We start from the raw sequence: 5,000 nt of genomic DNA, 5'->3' as shown, positions 1-5,000 counted from the left end.
TCCCTTGCCATGTAGCAAGTCCTTTGAATTCCTTACAACAAACATCACAGTGACTTAGGCTAATTGATTATTGCTCATTACAAAAAGACCACACCTGGTTAGCTATAGTCACCTTATGTATGGAATATGATGCTATAAGGGCAACTTTCTTCTGCACAAGACACTTTACCATGCATTAGTCTAATCTGATGTGCAGTAAAGCATTACTGTCTATGCATGTGTGGGACTTACTGTGCAGTAAATTAGGCTAATGCGCTGTTTGCTAGTACCAAGAAATACAGGTACTAGATTAACCGTGCATTAGCTGTTGTGCAGAAGCACATGTGTAGATGGTGACCAGGAACAATTTGCTCCTGGTCAGCTTAGCCAGCAGGGTGGCACAGGGGCTAGAGGTGTGAGAGCTGTCCATGGCTTTGGTGTGGAGCTTGGGATGGCAGCCCAGCTCAGTGGCGCTGGCTTGGGGCAATGTGCCATGGCCGAGTAGCAGCAGCACCCTTAACTATCCCCTTGCTTTGCTTGTTGAGGGGATGGAGGAGCGCTCTGTTCCTGCAGCGCCAAGCCAGGAACAGAGAGCTTTCTTTTCCCCTCAGCCTTGTCGCTGCCCACACAGTGCATGCCCCAGTCGGATCCTGCTCCCCGTCCATGCCTGGGGGGAGCTGGGAGCTGAGCAGCGCTGGGACTCGGGGGAGCCACGGGGTGGGCGGTAAGTGGTAAGCAGCACTGAAACTGGGGGGTAAGCAGTGCCAGGACCAGGGTGCAGAGAGACAGTACTGATGCTGCTCAGCTCTTGGCTCCCCCCAGCACAGGCAGGGAGGGGGAGCCAACTGGAGCATGTGCTGCATGGGCAGCGACAGGACTGAGGGGACAGGGAAGCTTTCTGTCACTGGCCCAGTACTGCAGGGACAGGCAACTCCCCCATCCCATCCCCTCAGCAAGCAAAGTGAAGGGAGAGTTCAGGGCGCTGCTGCCACTTGGCTGCTGGGCATCACCCCAAGCCAGTGCTGCTGAGCCTGGCTGCAATTCTGAGCTCCATATAGTTGGGAGCTGTCCCTCACTCCCGGACAGCTGTCCCACACTCCCTGGAAACCAAACCTGACCCCTGTGCCCTCTGCCAGCCCAGGGCTGAAACTGGGGGAGCCTGGAGCTCCCCCTCACTGCTGTAGGTGGGCAGGGGAGCAGGAGCAGCCCTTGACTCAAGTGATCCTGTTGGAAGCAATTTTGCTTCTGATGTGGGTGCAAGTGTAGGTGCATTTCTAGATGCAGTTTGCCGTGCCTTATCTTAATGCACAGTAACCTTAAGGTGCATTAATTGCATGTGTAGATGTGCCCAATGGGAAGAGCCTCAGCTACATTAGTGCAAATCTAGTGAAATAAAGGATGCCTGATGGAATGGCACCAGTATGAAAGACAGGGAGTTACAAAGCTACCTCTAAGGAAGTCAGAATTGTTAGTGTCTTGTGATGGTTAGAATCTACTATGTTTAACACAGAATGAATGCTTTGTCTTTGTGACAGTATGGTAACTGCATCATTCATGAGCTCAGTCTTCTATTGGGATTTATGGCAGACTTTTCCCCCAGCTAGGATTTGGTAGCAGGAAGGTGGACAGATGAACATAATTTTTGTCAGGACTAATATGTGCCGTGTAATATGCTCACTGAATGTGGGATATTTTGCGATCTATTCAAGTTCTTATACCATGCCCATCACTATAGCATCATGGTGCTTGACTTGGATTGAAGGGACCTCACTTCTGATCCTGGCTTTGTGAATTTTGGACACATCACTCCACCTCTCTATGCTTCAGCTTTCCTGCATGCGAAGATGGGGTGGTAAATATCTTTTGCCTGCCTTGACAGAGAGATTGCTGTAGTTAGATTAATTTGTTAAAGTGTATGAATTGCTGTTGTAATACTGAGTAGTCGTATTTTTTTGGTTTCTAGATACCAAGGTGATAGGCCCATGGAAAATGCCAAAGACAGCATGACAGTGATATTCACTCTGCCTAAATCTTCGTTCACCTCAAGATATTAGGAGTCTGGTGAGGACCAGAAAATATTGTGCAAATATTAAGATTCTTGGACCAACATTGTCAAGAACAATGTTTTTGTCAATATTGGATGCAGATAGTGGATGCTTTCCTTTTTGAATGACTAGCCCGAGACATCTTGGGTTGGATTTTCAGATGTCCTTAATACCTCCAGCTCCATTAGAAATCAAGAGGTCAGTAGCCCTCCAGAATGGCAGGGATGCTTGGCTCCCGTTCCTTCCCTTGATTAAAATTCAAGAGCTCAGTACTTCTGAAGTTTTCTCAAGTTGAACCAGTACAGATTGGCACAAAGAATCAGAAAGTCATTACTGGCTCCCTGATAGGACCCCTCCAGGGTCAATCTACTCTTAGGGCATGTCTACACATTGCCTATGGCAACCTTGTTACTGTGCTTTAGTACTTTCAAAAGTACTAAAGCATAGTGCAGTAACTGCCTGTATTACGTTGTACACATGGTGCAAGATTATTTTTAGCAGCTACTTTGCCGTAGTGGCCCACTATAAAGGGGGAGCATGCCACTATGGTGAAGTAGCTGTTAGTCATGTGTAGACACCCGTGGATGCTACATTGCCTTAGTGCATCACTACGGTGATGTAGCATCATGTGTAGACGCACCCTTAGTGTAGGAGTGAAGTCTAGGCCATTATACATGTCCATGCCACCAGTTATAGCTTGGAAAAAACACACTAAAAAAAACCATGCTAGGAACTTGAACTCATAAATAAGGCACTATCATGATACCATCACGCAGGGAATGTTATTGACTTGTGGAAAGTTTAATGCATTTAAATAGTCACAAGATAATTACATTGAAGTGTTGATCAGAATTAATGTTATGGTTTTTTCAGACCATATTTGGTGCCAGTCTCTGTTTCCTATTATGTACCAGTTTAAGAGAGCAGAACTTTGCCCTGAGGTTTGATAAACTAAAGGTTTTATTCCATTTAGTAGAGTCATATTATTACATGGTGCCCAAAGAACTGCTATGCTGTGAAGTACTTCACTGCTCATTATCTTACCCACATTGTAGAGAGAAAGAGCCTCTGAAATTAGATTCTGGAGAGCAATTTAAAATCACGCAATGAAATCATTCAGGCCAACACTTGAAGGGTTTTAGTTCTAGGAGGGAGTGAGATACTTATGACAACTTTGGTGTTTGTAATTTCATTACTGAATAATTAAATAACAAAACTTGGCCCTTTCCACTGTTTTACACTACATCTGTTTTGGCTTGTTTACAGAACATGAAATAAATGAAGCCTTGTTCTCTAAGGCCTGGAAGGGTTAGTTGAAGCAGCCTGCACTATGGTGTTGTAATTAGGAATGAATTCCCTACATTTTTAAGGACCTGTGAGGGTATGCCTTTCACTTGCAGTCCAACCTTCTCCTCTTGCACCACTGTGGCACCAGAAACCTGGGGAGTCATGTGCTGTAGGTTAGCCTGCTGGTTATGCATGTAACAAAGCCCAGGAGATGGCATGCTTTCTTGAATCACAACTAATCTGGAGAGAGCACAATGCCCCCTCTCTGCAGGGATGTAGGGAATGCTGCAATCCAGTCCACAACAGTGGGTCTTCCACAGACCACAACTGTGAGCTAAATATGCTCACCTTACCTGAACAGTCCTAATAACTCCTCTGTTGAAGAGGGCATTGGCTGAAATCAACAGGGCTCTGTGCAGATGCAAGGGTCTGATCTTGGAGACCTGACTGCAGCAACTGTACCAAAGTGAGTAGGTTTTGGCCCAAAAAGAGTATCTCTACTGAGAGAATGGAAACTTATGAGGCATAAAGGACCTTGGGTACTGCCTTTTGATTCCATGTTGATACAGCTCTCAGCAGGATGGGAAGCCCCAGTCCATGCCCTGTAGGTGCTACCATAGAAATACAAGAATTTTTTATATGAATTATAATAAAGACAAGCAGGAAGTGGCCCAGCATGAATGACATTCAGGACAGTTTAGCATCCCTTCAGCCCAGACTTTGGGCCTCCAGCTCTGCAAACACCTTAACTTAACCCTCCTTGGCTTGCCTTGTTCCTTCCTGCCACACCCTTTGATGATTTAAATAGGTGTATCTATTTTTTAGCTGCCCTTCACTGAAAAGGAATGCAGCATGGCTGCAATTTTTGGTGTGGTGTAATTACTGTGCGTGTCTCCCCTCATTATATCTGACATCACTGTGTTCATTTGCCTGTTTATAGACTGATATGTATTGTCTTTGAGTTTTTTTTCTGAAAGTGCTGGGAAGATGTGAGGTGTTTGTTGGTTTCATGGAAGCTCACTTTGGTTTCAGGGTGGAAAGGAATGAGGGCTCTTGCTTAGTAACAACTGGGGAAACCTGAGCTACAGGTAAAATAAAGGAAAAAGTCAGGCAATAAGTTTGACTGAACAAATCGTGGTTGGAGCCAAGCTCTTTTTATTAGGTTATAAATGTGAAATAGCTTGAAAGAATGACTGCATGGTAAAGCTCTCACAGTATCATTATGCCTCTGTCAGGATCCCTCACACTTCATCCCCAGGTGTGTAACTCAGGGGAAACCTGTCATAGCAAATAACTGGGGTTAGAACTTTGCACAAGGGAAGGATCTGAGAGACCAAAATTTAGTTGTGTATTGTTAAGTAATGTGCTGGTTTGCAAGGTGGAGAAGATAAGGGAAACATACTTTCCTCTTCTCTTGTGTCCTTGTGCTGGTAACAGCTCCAGGCAACAAGGAATTAGTGCTGTGGCAGTGCCACACTCCCCCAGAAAGAAAGGGCTTTGGTGAGGCCATTGTCTTGCCATCCAATAGTGCAGAACACCATGCTGATACGAAGTTTTCCTAGTGTCTCTGGACAGGGGTGAATCCAGGGGTGGGGTGGGAAGGTGGGGATGCAGCGCTGCAGCTGAATCCCACTTTGATTCCTACTCTACCCCGAGTTTAAACTGAACAGCCTGGCAGTGACAGCAGGG

At 45.8% G+C, this 5,000-nt stretch overlaps 1 long non-coding RNA gene across 1 annotated transcript in view; it reads left to right on the top strand.

The window, feature by feature from the left end:
* The window catches only part of LOC112547937, a 12,294-nt gene that overhangs the window by 2,877 nt on the left and 4,417 nt on the right, over window positions 1-5,000 (top strand). The window contains exons 3-4 of the long non-coding RNA XR_003091731.1: window positions 1,715-1,831; window positions 1,943-2,040. This is a non-coding gene — a long non-coding RNA (uncharacterized LOC112547937). The remainder of the gene's footprint in view (window positions 1-1,714; window positions 1,832-1,942; window positions 2,041-5,000) is intronic.

This window comes from Alligator sinensis, unplaced genomic scaffold (assembly GCF_000455745.1).
Source record: "Alligator sinensis unplaced genomic scaffold, ASM45574v1 scaffold219_2, whole genome shotgun sequence".
NCBI classification, from domain to species: Eukaryota; Metazoa; Chordata; order Crocodylia; family Alligatoridae; genus Alligator; species Alligator sinensis.
Note: the sequence above shows the minus strand (reverse complement) of the source record. Positions and strands in the feature narration are given on the sequence as shown.